Below are 16,980 nucleotides of genomic sequence, written 5' to 3' on the forward strand. Positions count from 1 at the left end.
CTCAGTGAGCCTGACATGACCAGTGATTTCTCAGGGTTAGAAACGATGGCTGTGTCCTAGTTGGTATCACATGAGGTAGCTGATTTGCATGTGATATGAGTAATATGCGTCTCTTAATCCTAAAAACATACTCAGTGTGAGAGGAACATGGGCACGGATTGCACAGAGGAAATAACCAATGCCAATCCTCCTTCTGCAGACCCTATCCTTGATATTTATTGAAACTGGGACAAGAATATAAATAGAGGCCCACAGAGCACATCCTTATATTTTGAAGTTATAAACCAAGCAAACAAACTGTTAAATAAAACGTATTTCATCCTTCTTCCTTGACCAATACACTTGCATAACGGCCTGGGAGGGTAGGATCCAATTGGAAATTTTTCAGAAGTCCTTGAAGTTTTGTGCCAGAATGTGGCAGTGCAGAGAGAGGTCACCCTCCAGCCACATCTCTCCTCACAGGGACAAAGGCACAAGCCCATCCACAGCCCATGACCCATACCCGCTAGACTTCACTACAGCACCCCAGGACTCCGGAACCCCCTGCCAAAGATCTCAATCTGGTTTTCTGGGCCTGTGTGGGCTTTTTGCTTGGAATGGCGTCTACTGCTAGTGTGCACACCCCTAACCCCAAAGAGTGACCAAGGAGGGGTTATTTGCAGAGTGTGTGGTTAGAGGTTAGACGTGCCAACCCAGATGTTCACACCCCTTTGTGTGAGACTCCTTGTGGTGGGAGGGGGCCAGGGGCACACCCATCTAGTGTGAGGTTGGAGAATGCTCCCCGTACTCAGATCTAGGGGTGGCGCTGCCCATCTCTAACTTACTAAGGGACCTATGTTCATGGGGTGGCAGGCAGAATCCCTTCAACTGTCTAAAGTCTCTCTCTCTTCATTCCTCCTCTGATGGCGTATAATTGAATCAGCTTAGCTTTAATAGTTAAATGTGTTGTGAATATCCATCTGGCCAGGCTGAGGGCACAAGAAATGGTGCAGGTGGAGTGTGAGGTGTAGGGAGCCTTTCACACACTGATTGGGAGGGTTGAGATCTCTCCTCACTTCCAGATTCCGTGCTAATGTCTTCCACCATCACATCCTATGGAGGAAGACTTTGGTAGTAACTACAGGCATCCATGATTCTTTCCTTGTCTTAAACACCAAACAGGATCCTCCTCTTATATTCCCTGTCTCAGGAAATGTCCCCGTCATTGATCTCATCAGTCCCCCTAGCCACCTTGGGCATTGTCTTCAACTCCTTCCTCTTCTTCACCAAGCTCTCTCCCAATCAGTCTACCAGCAAATCCTTTTTGCCTCCTAAATGTTTCTCACATCCTCCTCCTCTTCTTTATCCCCATTGCAACTATCAGTTCAGAGACGGACCCTGGAGAGGAATGTGCAAAGCCTGGCATGGTTTAAGCCCCGGGTTCTCATAGCAAGCTCTGAAGATTCCAGTAGTTTCCAAAGTGGTCAAGGGTCGAAGAACAAACAGCTCAAGGTTACAACATTCTTACTTGGCTCCATTGCCCTTCACAGGTGTGTTATACTGTTGTTTCTGCAAATATTTTGTATTAGTTGGAACTTCGGGTGATGAAGTCATGTGTAAAGCACACAAGATAATAATTGACTCTAGACATTTAAGATTTTTCACTTTGTATTTAAAATTACACACTATGCTGTTTGAAAGCCCCCTTCCCTCAAACCGAGAATGCTGTATAAGAAAAAATAGCTTTCCTTTCCAGATTTTTCCAAAGTCCCCAGTGTGCCTGTGAATCTACTCTCTTGGAACTCACCTTTCTGAGACTGATATGTATGTGAAAAATCAATTTTGTGTTGGTCACAGCCATATTTCCTGATGGCTTGGGTAAATATTTGTCTTAATGTTTCAGAGGGATGGGAGCAAGTGTTGAGATAAATGTATCATTTGCCTTCAATGTGAATTGCCCTAGTAAATCTCAAAATGTTTGCTTTCTTGAGGCAAGGACTTAGTTGCGTCAGGGGATCCACATCTTATCAGGTGTCTGTACTTTGGGGCAAATGAGAACATTGGAGAAAATACCCACATTGGTGAAATAAGAATGATATTTATGAGGAATGAATTAATTATCCTCCATTAACAACATGTCATATTTATGGCTTTGCAAGATGAGCTTTAGGGAAAGAGATTACTTCCACTTTTCCCAGGCTCAAGGTTTGTTCTTTCCTTTCTCCTCCCAGAGGACAGAATGTCCCTCAGCATGGAAACAAGCAGACGAGGTAGCCAAAACATCTTAGAATATGCTCATTTAAACAAACAGGAACAAACATGCTGAGGGAGATCTTCTCTTGTTTCATGTTGTGGTTCCGGTTGAGATTTTTCAAACAGAAGTTTTGAAAACAAATGTATTCCACAGTCTCCTACCCCTGGAAAGCAGTAGGCATTCCTTTCTCCACAGGTGTTTTCACTCCCACGAAAACTGAGAGACCTTTCCTGAATCAGCAGTTAGATTATTACCCCTGTATGTGTTCTTTAGGAGTCATTGTCTCCCCAAACTGGAGATTCTAATTGTCGGCGACATCAGACATAACTGTGTACACGAATATAGACGTGGAACTGAGGTAGTCATGCCATGTCTCTGTACATCCGAAATTCTGGATTCTAGTCCAGTTTCTGTTCTCAGTGAGCAATGTGTCTTAAACCCAGTCATTCCAACTTTCTGAGGTGTAGTCTCCCCACCTATAAAACAAGGGAGTTGAACTACATTAGACTCATCAAATATGCTGCACGCGTGCTATCCCTTCTCCTCCCATATCCTTGGCAGATACGACGAATCCATCACTGGTCTCTTTCCCACTTAGCCCTGAGTCTGTATTACAATGCTTCTCAATTAAACGCTATAGGCAGCTTCTACCAACTGAGTAATTGCGTAGACTAGGAATGCTTAAGATGTAACCCATTTATTACTTGAAGGCTAGATATTATCTAAGGGTCTTTCCAGCCCAGGATTCTATTTTTTGTTAACAGAATAAATCTTTGGAAAGTTTTTAGTGTATTCTATGGAATTTTTAGTGTATTCCTTAAATTTAAGGAATAGTACACGAGTGCAGATACTCAAAAAATGCTAGTTCAGTGGATGGGTGGAGGGAATCCTCACTTTCCCATTTTCTAATCTATTTTGCCCTCTGAAAATTAGCTTAATAAGATCTAACTTGGTTAACTTATGCTCTGAGCATCATAGATAGACAGACAGATAGATAGATAGATAGATAGATAGATAGATAGAAATACTTTGGGAGCTGTTAAATGAGATAGAATTAGAAGGTATAACTGTTATCTTGTCGATGTCCTCAGATTTGGAGGACTGAGGACCCCTGTTAGGGTAACTCAGTAATAGTTTATTTCAGTTTCTTTTCCCTTTTTGTAATGCTCAAGACAACGCCAAGTTATTTCCGTTACCTGATGCTTCCTAATCCTTACAAGCACCCTAATCCATTGGGCTAAGAAGAGTTTGTCCACAGATCTGGAATTTGAATCATTACTCATACAATGGGGAACTGTGAAGATAGATTGCCTTTAATTCCTTACAGAAAAGTTCTACTAGAGCCCTAAATTTCTGGATATTCGAGAGAAAGAAAAAAATTTAATGAAAAATTCACCCTGAATATATATTAAAGTAGGCTCATTTAAAAGAGGAGGCTTCCATAAGTCTCTGTTTAATGCAACTCAGCAAATTTTTGGTGATCCCATCTGTGTACATGGCATCACATTAGTGATACAGGGCAGATAAAAAAGAGAGAGACCATGACTTTGACCACAAGAATCTCATAGTTTAATAAGGGGAATAAGAGGAGGAATCAGACAACAACAAAGCAAGAAGAATGTTCTTCCCAGAGGAGACTAGGAGACTCAAAGAGGGAGAGAGGTATCCTCTGGTTGGGAGGACCAGCTAAAGCTTCATGGAAGAGGAAGCAACTGAATTTGACTTTGAAGGATGCGTAGGATATCCACAAATGAAAACCAGGCTGAGATTTTGGAGAATGAATGTGGTACCAGTGGGTGGTTGACTTAAGCCTGGGAGAAGGGAATCCAATTTGGAAGGCTATTGAAGAGTCTAGGCATGAAGTAATGATGGCCCAAACTATGGAAGTGTTAGTAGAGACCAAAGAGTGGACGACAGGGAGGAGAGACAGTACTGAGGTAAGACTGTCAGGACTTGGCAACTGATCCATCATGAGGTGAAGGAGAAGAATGAGTCCGAGATTGCATCAAGCGTCCAGCCCAAGGGACTGGAGGAACGGCCATGCTGTTAGCACAAGGGCTGAACTAGGAGGAGATGGCTTCATTAACGCACTTAGAATAGGCTGAAATCTCAGCATTGCAGGCAAAATAATTTTAAAGGAGGACATTTGGTCTTGGCAAATAAATAGAACTACCACCGAGCAAAAGCTTATAACTTTTGCCTTAGTCCTTCTTGACAGTTTGAGTGGTATGATAAAATGGCTTTTGTCTTCCAAACATATTTATTTACACATATAAATATTGTACTGGATCCTAACGTACTCAATTAGAGACGTCCTTTAAAATTTCTATTTGCAGGCATTTTTGCATGAAAGTTTCTGGGTATTTTAACAAAATAAATAAAACCTGTGCCGTCTAACTAGCTAATCAGTTTGTATATTCTCACTTCAAAGAGAGCATTTTGACACTACTGGTCCACGTTTTACAATCCATTTTCAAGATCAGCTTCAGCCAAGGAAGATATGTGTGACTGGAAACTCTTGGGCTCTCAATAAAAAGAACGTAAATGATGCACCAAAAAGAAAAAAATGTAAATAGCAATTATTAGAACTAAAATAAAAGGCTGAATAAACAGAAAACAATTGGTAGCATTTAATCACTGAAATAGATCGTTGGGCATTGGATGATACTTTTAAACGAATAATATCGTGTCCAGTATTTATCCAAGCATAATGAGGTTTTTTTGTGGCAATAACAGAACATATTTACAGAAAACAATGGAAAATTTCTAGGTTAAGCAGAAATGACTTCAAAATTTGATGTTAATGGCCAAACAGATAAAAAACACAGATAAAAAGTAATGAAACAAATGATCGCTATCTAAAATGGAAAATTTTAAAAGAGATTGTTAGTCATGAGTAATAAAATAAGAATATTTAATACATAAAATCTTTAAGGATGCATACCTCAGGTCAACTAGTTTATACTGGTGACAAAAGTCTTCTATAGAGCTACGTTTACCACAAAAATTACTAAAAACTACCAGATGAAGAAATGAAGTCAAAATTTACAAATATTTCATTGGTTTTACATCTTTTGTAAAAAGTATGAGTTTTGACTCTTATGAAAAGCTGAAAAAAGCCAACTTTCACTTTTAGGCACTGATTTAAAAGTTCGTTGAGAATTGTGCTCAGGGAAAGAAAAAACACATAAGCCAGAATACTCAACATAGTTTGAATTTGTTACCAGGAGACAAGGTGTCAAATCATGGATAAGAATGGCATTCTATGGAATGATTTAAAGAGTATATACGTTATCGTCTGTATCCGCCAAAAGATGGAAAATTGAGGAAACCAGTATCAAATTTGGCCAGCAACCACCCTTAGACACGTTCTGGTGATGCTGACTGAATGCGGTCAAAGCAGGAAGATGTAATCTGGACAAACTAGCAGATATACAGCAGAGTTAGTGAAAAACATAAGAGCTTCAAATAGACAGTACACCGTGGTCTTTAGCAGGAAATTAAATTAATTTTGAACACGAGCTGCATATGTTAATTTGTTATTTGGAATGGACTTTATTTGATACGAACGGTTTGGCAAAATCTTGAGTTTGGCCGTTTCACTTATAAAAGAGTTATAAATGTTTGGTTTTTTAGTTTTAAAGAAAAAGAGTTTTTGTAAATCAAAAGAACTGCATGTGACCTGTACAGCAAAGTGACATTCCAATAAAATATAAGTTAATTAGAACAAGGAAACAAAGATGTGTGCATGAATGTAAAGAAGGTTCCTGTACAAATAGTTCCCAAAGAAATTTCTGGAGGAAACGGTGTAGTGGTTACCCTCATGCACTCTGCTTCGGTGGCCCAGGGTTTGTGGTTTCAGATCACAGGTGCAGACCAAGCACCGCTCGTCAAGCTGTTCTGTGGTGACATCCCACATACAAAAAATAGGGGAAGACTGGCACAGGTGTTAGCTCAGGGCACACCTTCCTTAAGTGAAAAGAGGAAGATTGGCAACAGATATTAGCTCAGGGCCAATCTTCCTTACCAAAAAAAAAAAAAAAAAAAAAACAGAGAAAGAAAAGAAAAGAAAGAAATTTTTGTAAGGATGATTTTCTGGTCATTATAGATCAATCAAATCATATTGATTTCTCTATTGAAGAGCAATTTGAACAAAGGCAGCAACATAGTGCTATTTCCAGTTTTCTTTATAATTTCCAAGCTTTGAAAAACTTGAAAGAAAAAGAAATTTTAAAATATCATATAGATCTAAATTTTGCTTGAAGAGGTAGTTAAAAATCACAATATATGATAGCAATTTGTATGATAAAATTAAAATATCTTATAGTATCTCCTATGTTAATGCTAATTTATCATATGTGATTCTATTATAACATTTAAACAAGGTATATAAAATTCATGGTTATTTCCAACCTAAATATTTCTTTAAGACATTTATCAACAATCCTATCTGCTACTTCTCCTGCAGAGCAGAATTTCTCCAAATTTAAATCAATTTATAAAACTACCTAGAAACTGAGGCCAGCCTAGTGGTGTAGTGGTTAAGTTCGTGTGCTCCACTTTGGCAACCTGGGGTTTGTGGGTTCAGATGCCAGGCACAGACCTACACACTGTTCATCAAGTCACGCTGTGGCAGCATCCCACATACAAAAAAAAAAAGAGCAAGATTGGTACAGATGTTAGCTCAGGGCCAATCTTCCTCACCAAAAAAACAAAAAACAAAAAACTACCTAGAAACTATGATGACTCGAGAAAGATTATCTAAATGGACATTACATCAGCAGAACAAAATCTGGATCCTAACAATGAAATGAGTAATTTTGTTGAAATTAAGGCACAAACATAAATTTTAGGAAATAAGTATCTAATTTACAAATTACATATATCTTTATTTTATTAACCATCCAAACTTCACTAATTGGTCAAGAGAACACCCAGAAATGAGCAGTAATTACTTTAAGCCATCTTTGATATTTTGCTGATTTATCACTTTTTTTAGAAACCATTGCTTAATACTTTTTTATATTGTCATCATAATGGTGTATTTGTCAAGGCAGGCAGGCAGTTACATATTTTCTTTAACAGTTTGTCAGTGTGATGGTCAGTTTTATGTGTTAGCTTGGCTAGGCTATTGTCCACAGTTATTCAAACAATTACTAACCTGGGTCTTGTCCTGTAGGCATCTGGTAGCTAGGATCTGCATCTCTTATCAGATGATTTTGAGTAAAGGTGATTACCCTAGGTAATCTGGGTGGGCTGATTCTATCCTTGAAAGGCCTTCAGAGCAGAGCTGAGGTTCCCGAGGAAGCAGAAATTCAGCCTGTGGCGTGCAGCTTCAGGCTGTGCCCGAGAGGTCAGCCATCCCTCCAAAGCCTGCCCTACAGATCTCGGATTGCCTAGCCAGCTCCCACAACTGCGTAAACCAGTTTTTGCAATAGGTCTCTTAATATAGGTCTCCATCTGGTTCTGTTGCGCTGGTGGAACCCTGACTGATACTGCTAGCTTAACTGATAATTTTTAGATGCAGAGAAACAGACTATGTGACTCTCCACGTGTCCTCTTGCTCAGCTCTACAAATGGAGGGACAGGCCCGCAGGCACAGCGCTGCTCCCCTAAATGTCTTCTCCCCATCTGACCTGAGACATCCACCTTTTCTCTTTCTTTATCTCCTCTTTGCTGTATTTGTTCTTTTCTGCCCACTAGTAGGATTTTGGCCATTCCACTGAAAACCAGCATATCTCAGGGGCCAGCCTGGCAGCATAGTGGTTAAGTTCATGCACTCCACCTCAGCAGCCTGGGGTTCGCCAGTTCGGATCCTGGGCGTGGACCTAGCACTGCTTGGCAAGCCATGCTGTGACGGTGTCCCACATACAAAACAGAGGAAGATCAGCACAGATATTAGCCCAGGGACAATCTTCCTCACAAAAAAGAAAGAAAGAAAATCAACATCTCTCAAGCCCTTCTCTGAGCTCCACCCCTCTCTAGCTTTACCCAGAACTCCCACGAGCCCAGGTGCCAATGGTCCAGGACAAGCGCTCCTCAGAGGGGAGAGGCGGTGGGCAGCAGATTACCTCCTAGCCTATCTTTGACCCCTCGCTTGTGAATTAGGGACTTCTCAGGCTCTTCCTTTTCACCCATAACCATTCAGCTTCCCATCCTATTTTGCCTTCTTCTCCACCAATTCTTTTCCAACTACCCTAGAAGAATTTGTCCTTGTCTTTTCTCTGTGTCAGCAGCCTCCCTCCGAGCACCCCCAGGCCACTTGCCTATGGAATTGGGTGAGGCAAGCAAAGGCTGCTAAAGCTCAAAGGGCCGGCTTTCCCCCGGAGGGCAGGACTCTGTGACTGGTGCTGGGTGCCTGTTCTTCTCATTGTCTTGCCCACATGCTCCTTAGTTCAGGTGACTCCTGGCACTGGGTCTTTGCCAGACCTTTGAATACTCGCCTGTCTCCATCCTCCTCAGCAGTTTCTGAATGCTTGATGGAACTCGGGCCTGCTCTTCGTATCCACGCCCTCAGGATTCCTGTCCTTTATCAGGCCTGGGTCTGCTCCTGCCCCAGCCAGCACTGCGCCTCCAGCTGGCAAGTCTCGATTCTTCGTGGGATCCCCGAGAGTGGTGTGCGGAAGGGATTGCAGAAGAGTCTAGGTCAGAAAACGATGTTCAGTAACATTAATAAATTAATGTTTCCTCAAATTCCATGTACGCCTACAACATCATCAATCCAATTTTTGATAAAGGAAGTTTTGCTTGGGTTTCAGTCAAAATAATAATTTTTCTGCCAAATACCACTGTGAGGCTTTTTAAATAATAGAATTATTATTTCAGCTACCAATGAATTTATTTTTCTAAGTTTATTGGGATTTTGAGCCATAGCAATGATGTTTACCAACTTTAATGTTATTGAAAAATTTTTTTGAGAAAGATTAGCCCTGAGCTAACATCTGCCACCAAACCTCTTCTTTTTTGCTGAGGAAGACTGGCCCTGAGCTAACATCCGTACCCATCTTCCTCTACTTTATATGTGGGATGCCTGCCACAGCGTGGCTTGACAAGTGTTGCATAGGTTCACACCTGGGATCTGAACCGGTGAGCCCCAGGCTGCCGAAGTGAAACATGCAAACTTAACCTCCGCACCACTGGGCTGGTCCTTTATTGAAATTTTTATACCCTTAAAATGAGAGATCAACAAAGATCAGTATCCATAAAATTTTTGAGTAAAATTCAAAGCAACTAGAATTATCTCCCCGAAATGTCCATCTCCCATTCTCTTTAGACCAGTTTCTCTGAAACATCAGACTTCAAAGTAAAAATTCCTCTTACCCCAAATTATTGATTTTCTGCATAATTTTATTACCAAGATTTAATTATTTTTTGTGCTCATTTTTGTTTGCCTATGGACAATTACACAGGCAGAGTAGATTATTTCAGGGAGTCACTGGTTTGCGTATTCAGTCATTCTTTCCTTCCTTCATTTACTCAGCATTTACTATGAGAGCTAAAAAGTAACTCCATGTTTTTAAAGCACAGCTAAGTGACCAGGGGTAAGTTACAGCACCTCTCTGAGCTTTAGTTTCCTATAAAGACAGAAGTCGTCACACCCACCTTTCAAAGCTGCTCTCAGAATTGAGCGAAATATTCAGCCTAGCATTGTATCTGGTACATAACAAGTATTCAATAAATGATAGCGATTCTTGTTGTTATTTTAGAAATTATTTTTCTGTTAAAAATATATTCTGCATTCCGGGATAAGTGACTATGTTTTGGAGTAGAACTTTTTCATGACTTCTAACTGCCCTGTCCTCATTTCTATCCTATTTCCATCAGACATGGGAATATGAGGAGGACAACTGAGATAACAGTAGATCGTAATTCTTTCCAAATTTCATTAAAGCAGTATTCAAACTCTCAGCAAGGTCAGCAGTCTGAGGTTAAAGTGTTTCTAAACTTAAATAGTTATGAACTCCTTGGGTCTCTAGGGTTGGGAACAAAACCTGACACACAGACTGGAATAGTACTGTCAAATCTCTGTGGGGTTTGCGGATTTTCTCCCTAAGGGAGCCGGGGACAATTAGGAACAAACCAAAAGGAAGAAGATTCTTCATGATTCTCACTGAGGAATACACAACATGCTTTTTGCTTTTGTTTTTTTTTTTTTGAGGAAGATTAGCCCTGAGCTAACATCTGCTGGCAATCCTCTTTTTGCTGAGGAAGACTGGCCCTGAGCTAACATCCGTGCCCATCTTCCTCTACTTTATATATGAGACGCCTACCACAGCGTGGCTTGACAAGTGGTGCCATGTCTGCACCCGGGATCCCAACTGGTGAACTCCAGGCCGCCCAAGTGGAACGTGGGAACTTAACCGCTGTGCCACTGGGCGGCCCCAACAACAAGTTTTTATAAATTCTAATTGATTTGAAGAATTAATAGCTGGGAAAATTACTGTTTCTGCTAGAAGAAAAGACACCTTATTGAGGCAGAGGGAATCCCCCGAGAGTGAACTGAAACATGAGCGGTAGGGCCATTCCAACAATGATAACCCAGAGGAAGTGGTTTCAATGGAGTGCTGCCCACGCCCTGGTGTGATGGGTCAGTCCAGGGAGACCTTGACGGCGGCTTATTTTTCCTACACTTCTCATTCCAGAGAAAATGGGGCTGGGGAGAATACCTGATGTCATTTCCTAGGATGTTCAGTATTTACAGCATACATTTCGTAATCGAGGCCCAAGTAAAGAGGCGGTGCATTCTGGAAATAGTACAGAACTTCCAAGCTCTTTTCAAATTTCACTTCTGTGCACTTTTCTGTCTCCCAGCTTTGGGTCATCTGCAACTGTGAAAAAGAGGTCTTTTAAGTTTTTCCAATCATTGATAAAAATCAGTCCTCCCTTCTCTTTATCCATCCCCCAAACCCTCAGCCCTCATGCCTTCTGTCATTCCCTCTCTTATCAATTTACTTATTCAACAAGTATGTGACACAAAGAGGGCTACAAAGCTTGTTAGGATGCAGTCAAGATGTTTTAAATACAGTATAAATAAGACATGCATATACCAGGAAGATACGATATACACAGGTGAGGAAGAAAAATAAAATATGGCTATTTAAATTGATAGCAGTACTGTAGCTTTCTAAGGGAGTAGCATAAAGATGGATGCTTATTTTAGTAGGTACCTCACTAGCATCATTTGGAGGTGACAGCTGAATCCCCCTGGGCATTTGGAGGAGAGCATGCAAAACAAGACGAGAGATGAATTGCACTGCATCGTGGAGTGAGGAGAATTAGGAATTTACACAGCAGTGAGAGGATGGGACCCAGGACAGAGGAGGAGCCGGATGTCACGAGGCTCTGGAAAGAAAGAAGAGCCAAGCACAGGATGTATAATGGAGGCTTCAGGAGAAAACCGGCCACAAAAATTCCCTGTGGAGTGGTGGCAGGGGGACTGTAGGATAATGAGTCCAGTGGTCAATGTAAACTGTTTTCTGGGCTTTGATGAATTACTCTCTTCCTTTTCTCAGACCTTTAAAAAAACATCTGTTCTGCCCAGTAGCCTTATGCTAATGGGGCTTTGGGGAAATGAAGGATGTGGGGTTCAAAGGCAGGAACCAAGAGCAATGGCTTGGCAGCAAACCATTTGGTGCTGGTTCCACCGCAGCCTCCAGTGAGGATGGCTCAGAAGAGCTCTACTCTTTCCCACTCCTCCTTCTTTGAGGATCCCAGAGGAATGGAGGGTGGGAGGGCTGGGCTTTGCTGGATATCCTACAATACATGGGATGGAAACTCTAGTCATTCCTTTTGCTCTCACATAGAAAAGGCTGAAATCATCCCATAGGATTGTTTGTTGGGAGAATTAAATAAGTTAATATGCCAAGGGCTTGGCATATAGTAAACACTCAACAAGTTTTTGGTCCTATTATTATTTTTACTATTATTTGAATAGCTGAGTTACAAAATCATGAATAGATAATATACAGGACAGGCAAGAGCAACTAAAGCGAAATAGACAATATATGTTCTAGGATTTAAGTGATGGGAGAGATTATTTCCAGCATAATTTATCAGAGAGAGGTTTGTGGAGGAGCTGGACTTCACGCTGAGCATGCAGACCTGTTTGAGACTTTGAGGGATGACTCCAGACGGAAGCCCAGCTCTTTGCAGAAAAGAAAAGACAAGGCTCATTGGAAGAAGAGAAGGAGATTCATTTGGGTCTGGAGCCAAAGCTAAGTATAGAAGAGCAGAAGTTGACAAGAGTAGAAATGACAATCTGAAGAGTAAAGCCTCTGCATAGGCAGTGTGTGTATGCAACACAGGCATCATGGAAGGATTTTTGAGAAGGGAGTATCAAAATCATAGCAGTGCTTTAAGGAAATAACCTGACAGCAGAGTGTCAATGGCTGGAAGGACACATCCCAGGGGAGGAAAGACTGAGGATAATTTTTCAGTAGTTCAGGCTGGAAGAGAGAAATGCAAGCATGCAGTGATGGCAGTGGATACGCAAAGAAAGAGACACATGGGAAAGATATGTCAAAGTAATAATTAGCAGGTTCTGGAAACTGACTTGGGTTTGGGGAAAGAATGAGGAGTTGGGAGAATGAAGGTAGAAGCAAAGCTAATTATCCCACCCCAGGTTCGAACCTGACGAACTGGAAGAGTGGTGGTGCCAAAAACAGGACCTGGGGTGTGAGACACTTTGAGAAATGCCCTCATTTAAAGAAGAGTGAAGGAAAGCCAGATCAGGAGGGAGGAAATGGGAAGTCCGAGGATAGAGACTTCCGGTGCAGATGCAAGGAAGATGAGAGAGGAGCTTCAAAAAAGAATTGATTGACATGCTAAAAGTTTCAAGATGACAAAGAGGAGACTGAGAAAAGCCTTTGATAGTGTAAAGCTGTGGGTGACTTTAAAGAATGTGATTGAGAAAGAGAGATGGATTACCAGAGCTTCAGAGAGACAGGGAAGAGCCTGGGGGATTATCAAGTGCTTTTTTGATAAGTTTGGATGAAAATGGAAGGGAAAAGATAAGATGATAAATCAAGAGTAGACAGAGTTAAGGTAAGGATTGTTGTGGAAGTGTTTTTGCAGGAAGAGATATGACCATGTTTTCAGGCAAAAGGATTAAAGAGTAAATAGAAAGGGAGAGATTAAATAAGCTTGGCGAGGATAGTTACAAAGGAGGTGAGAGAGAGTCAGATCTTAAGAGTGCAAGTGCAGGAACTCCTTGTCAAGCAGCTATGAGGATCCAGCTGTGGTTCACAGTGGATATACGTCTTCAGTAACCTTTTGGGTCCTTGCCCATCAGCCACAGAAAGAGCAGGGAAAATGGATTGGTAGATCCCCTAGGACCAGAAGTTGCTAGTGGCACAGTGGAAAGTCAAGAAAGAAAGATAAGACGGAAAGTTGGCAAAGAGAATATTTAGGTATCTATCTATAGCATCTGGGTTTGATAGGAAGGTTAGAGTAGCTTGAAGTAGCTGGAGGCTAGGAAAGGAGGCTAGGAAGAACTGGGGCTCTCAATAAAGGCAGACATCCCATGGAAGTGGGAAAGAAGAGGTCAAAGGGTGTGCTCCCACTCCAAAAAATTCAAATTTAGAATTGCCCATTTCAACATTAGAGTAGTTGCAGATGGTGACATTTTGGCAACACATGGTGATTTGCTAATGTGGGATGAAACTCACTGGCATTGAAGAGCTCAAGGAAGTGAGAGACGAAAGTCTTGACAGTGAAGATGCAGAAATCACAGAGAATTATTGCAGAGTGAAGAATAAAAGCATGAGCCAGGGGCCAGTCTTCAAAGAACAGCAGAAGAGCGAGGGGTGATGGGTAAGTGTGAGAGGCCTGGAGGGGTAACAGGGATGGGGGAGGATTTGTGCCTGGGGGCAAGGTGTGATGACCAGGATGGGACAACCAGGAAGGCAGAAGGGGATCTTGAGGCAGAGGCTCCTGAGAAGGGAAGAGGCCTTTAAGCCAGGCCTTCCTTGTGCATGATGGTGGTGCACAGAAATGCCTCAGGGGAAACAATCTGGTGTGGAGATCCAGGAAGACCTGCACCATAGGGGCTGTCACTGCATCACAGTAATGTGTCCTGGATGGTGAGGTGATTCCCCTCAGTGACATCTTTGAAGAGACATGGTCTCTGTTTGTTTATTCACTTTTCCATCCGAGATGTTGAGTGGCATGGCTGGGAGTGAGTCTGAGACAAAGACGATCCCTTACCTAATAGGAAAGTCAGGGCTTAGAGAGATTTAGCCAAAGCTTCCTCTGCTATCTCTATAACTAAAAAAAAAAAAAAAAAAAAAAAATTTCTTCAGTGCATTTTCAACTCACGCATTGTATTCTCAACCCATGCTGGTTTATTGCTAAAACTCCATCAACTAAACCAACCAAACAAACAAAACAGTGCTTAAACTTAGATACAGAAAGCCCAAGTTTACTTTTTAAAAACAAGTTCTCCTTTATATCATCCAAATAAAACTGAAATTTCTTTTCAATAGTTTCTTTTTCAAACTTCCTAAGATGTATACCTTTTTAAAGCTAGTCGTCTTTGAGAAATTTTTAGATATACTCATTGAGGTTTTACAGGTTCTCTTGTGAACTATATCAAAAAGCACACGGAGTAGAGGATGACAGCTGAGCTGTCAGTAAACATGCAGGACACCGGAAAATACTGCATCTGAGGACACAAGGTTTCATTTCACAAGGAAGAAGTGAGCAAGTCTGAGACGGAGCCAAGGATGGTCCTGCACTTCATCAAGGATTGAAGAGAATTATGATCTGGCCAAGAGTTTTTTCCTAATAACCTTTTTCCTACCACAACGGCAGGTGGAAGATGTGAAAAGAATGTGTTTAATCTATGACTCAAAATGTCTCTATTTTTTAAAATAATATTTTAGTGACTTTTCTTTTTTCCTTTTCAAAAGACAAACTATAAAGAAAAACAAGTATCTGCATAACCTGCCATACAGGTTAAAGTATTGATATTTTGCCATGTTTGGTTCTTTTTTTAGACCAAAGGCTTAGAAGAAAATGGAAACTCTCTTTTACTCGCTACTTAGTCCTATTCCGTACCTTCCTTCTTCTGGACTACATTATGTATTTTTTCGTTATATATCATCGTGTATATATTTTTCTGCAACCGGCTGTTTTTCGTTCTGGCTTTTTTTTTCACTTTTAAAACAATTATCCATCTTTGTTGATACATATAGATCTAGTTCACTATTCCGGTAACAATACAAAAATTTTTTTATCAATTTCCCTACTGATGCATATATATGTTTCTTTGGATTCTAACTATTAATGATAAAGAATGATACAATCAAACACGCTTATATTTTCTCCTTGTATATATAGGCAAAAATTTCTCTAGAATAAATACATTGACCAGAATTTCGAACTATCCTGATTACTACCAAGTTGTTCTCCAAAGTAATTTACCCAGTAACACTCACTCGGCAGTGTGAGAATTCCTAACTCCCCTCAAAACACTCAGCAGTGTATGAGGATTCCTAGTTCTCCAAAACACTTGGAGTCTTTCTTGCTTTCTTTCGCTTGCTTTCCTTCCTTCCTTCCTTTCTTCTATTTTTCCTAACATCTTTATTTTCCAGGGAGGCATATGATAGTGGTCTTACTTACTGTGAACATTTTTCTCGTTCCCAGGAACAGTTCTACTAATATTTCTCATGTGTTCCCTCTTTGACAGGCTTGTCTTATGGAAGACACATTTCCCTTTTATCTCTCGATGAAATAATGAAAATCATAGAACTCCTTAGTTCCCTTTTAGGGCTCTGTCTTCAGTGACAAATGTGATGTTAGTAGTTGGCAAAGAGAAAACAGCTAATGGAAAAAGACAAGCCTCACCTCTAACGTAGGTGGAGCCAACGCTGGTGGGACTGCGCCTCCCTTAGAGCTCCTGCAGAAAGAGCCACGTGTTGGTGGTGAGTGATCTTTGAGCCTCTGACAGATCGCATTTGCTCTGTGACGAGTCGCGGTTGTTTATGCTTCTCACTATTCCTCCCAAGTCAGGAATTATTCTTCTCAGGAAAACATCCAAACTTCCACATGGAGCTGTTAGGCATGTTATTTTTTCCCCTCCAAATAATGGAATTAATAACGAATTCATTTCAAGAGTAAAACAACAAACAAAAAAGGCTTTATGTTTACCTGCTTATCTGGCACTAAGAGCTTTAGAAAGCAGAGTGCACTGACTGACCAGACTGTTCCTTAAACATAAATCCTACTATGTCTTTGATATTAAAAAGAAATATTGCAAGTCACATCAATTAAAAATATAATAAATATCAAAATTAGAGAGAAATCTAACCACACAAAGATATTGATATTTTCTGATCTCTTCCTAGCAAAGCGCCACCCATCCCCTTTGTTGAAGGGTTCGCTACAGCTGATGGATAGTAAGATATTTCTGGATGGTTGTCTATGCAGCTAGAATGCCTGAAAATACTGCTGTAAAGACCTATGAACGCCTGAAATACGTGCCCTTCGCTTTTCAAGGTCTTCTCACCTCCAAGGGACCTGTTTGAGTGAGTCCGGCCCTCGCACTTTACCCCAGCTGGGAGAGCCATGTCCAGCCACGTTTCTGCACAGTCCCCCTTGGGGCTCTGTCTATACTTCTGCCCCACCTTGGGAAACTCTGTACCCTCCTAATTGTGCCGCTGAGGCAGTTTCATCGTTTACTTTGATAACCAACATGCTTCATTTATTCCCTGTTTTTATTTTACACACTCAGGGAACATATAAAACTA

Source organism: Equus asinus, chromosome 8 (genome assembly GCF_041296235.1).
Source record: "Equus asinus isolate D_3611 breed Donkey chromosome 8, EquAss-T2T_v2, whole genome shotgun sequence".
In the NCBI taxonomy this organism is placed as follows: Eukaryota; Metazoa; Chordata; class Mammalia; order Perissodactyla; family Equidae; genus Equus; species Equus asinus.